General features: G+C 47.0%; 1 pseudogene; it reads left to right on the top strand.

The window, feature by feature from the left end:
* Window positions 1–466: 466 nt before the first annotated feature.
* Window positions 467–1,713, top strand: LOC124975901 (dihydropteridine reductase-like; annotated as a pseudogene).
* Window position 1,714: the final 1 nt, after the last annotated feature.

Here is a 1,714-nt window from a genome sequence, read left to right as displayed (position 1 = left end):
TGTGGTCAGTGGTGATAGCCTGATGGGGAACCCAGCAGAACCTGACTTTTTTGCATAGTATTTTCAATTCCTGAGTTATGAGAACAAGACCCTTCTGGAATGAAGGTCCAAAAGGGAGTAAAGAGTGACCTTTCTACACTTTCTGGTTGCTTTGGGGAAGTATGACTCACCTTGGGGAAGAAGAATTCTTATTTCTTTGACTTGCTTGGGGGAGAGATCCCCTAGAGGCAGAGGGACAGGAGATCAGGGTGTCAAAGAAATCTTTGTTTCAAGGGTCTTTCCAATCTCCTTCAGTTCAAAGTATTCAGCATGCCAGGTGCATAGTTTGAAGTTTCATGCTTCAGTAAAAAGACAAGATAAATTATATAACATTTAAAAATATTTAATGAAACAGAAACAGTTAAGTGACTTTTCTTTAAAGCTACAAGTTCCTGGACTTAATTTTTATTTGGAAGATAACTGGGAAATGGCCTGGCATTTGGACTTACCCAAGAAGAAACCACCCTCCTCCTATCCTCCTAAGAAACAGATATCCAGCTGTGCAATGGCATTAGGGGAAAGTGTGCTGATGAGGTTTGGGTCATGATGCCCTAGGAAGGATTATTAGGCTGCATATTTGTATATCTCTTGACTTTTCATAAATGACTTCTGAGTTGAATGTTATAAAATGTAAACCTTTACATTATTTTTTGGGGAATTTTTTTCTTATAACAACTGAAATCTATAAATTTCAAATAATCGTTTATGTTAGTATATAGAGGAAGCAAAAATCGTGTTACCCATCTTTAAGTTCAGCTAAAATTTGACTTTATATAACTTGAAGATTTTTACCAGAGGATTGATTGTTTGAAGTTAAACTAAAACTTTATTATAAAAGTATAAATTTAGCTAATTAATTTTGCTAATTAAGAATATAGTGGTGGAGCGCTAGGCGACGGCAGCGGGCGCAGCGGTAGGGTCACGGCCTGAGGAGCTGCGGAGCCAGCGGGGAACAGTGGCCAGGCAGCGGCGGCGGCGGGCGAGGCGAGGCGCACCGGATGCTGGTGTAGGGCGGCAGGGGCGCGCTGGGATCGCGCGCTGGATTCCGGGCCTGCAACTGGTGGGTTGCCAGCATCTATGTGGTGGAGAATGAAGAGGCCAGTGCTAGTGTCGTTGTTAGGATGAGCAGGCTGACCAGGTGACTGCTGAGGTTGGAAAGCTCCTGGGTGAAGAGAAGGTGGACGCCATTCTCTGTGTCGCTGGAGGCTGGGCTGGAGGCAACACCAAGTCCAAGTCTCTCTTTAAAAACTGCGACCTCAGGTGGAAGCAGAGCATGTGGACATTGACCATCTCCAGCCATCTGGCCACCAAGTACCTCAAAGAAGGAGGCCTCTTGACCCTGGCTGGTGCCAAGGCCGCCCTCGATGGGACTCCCGGGATGATCGGCTATGGCATGGCCAAGGGTGCTGTCCATCAGCTCTGCCAGAGCCTAGCGGGCAAGAACAGCGGCATGCCACCTGGGCCTGCTGCCATCCTTGTGCTCCCGGTCACCCTGGATACGCCGATGAACAGGAAGTCAATGCCTGAGGCCGACTTCAGCTCCTGGACACGCTTAGAATTCCTAGTCAAAACCTTCCATGACCGGACACAGGGAAAAACCGACCCAGTTCGGGAAGTCTAATCCAGGTGGTGACCACAGAAGGAAAGACGGAGCTCACCCCAGCTTATTTTTAAG

The sequence above is a fragment of the Sciurus carolinensis genome, unplaced genomic scaffold (assembly GCF_902686445.1).
Source record: "Sciurus carolinensis unplaced genomic scaffold, mSciCar1.2, whole genome shotgun sequence".
Taxonomy (NCBI): Eukaryota; Metazoa; Chordata; class Mammalia; order Rodentia; family Sciuridae; genus Sciurus; species Sciurus carolinensis.
This window is presented reverse-complemented; position numbering and strand designations above follow the sequence as displayed.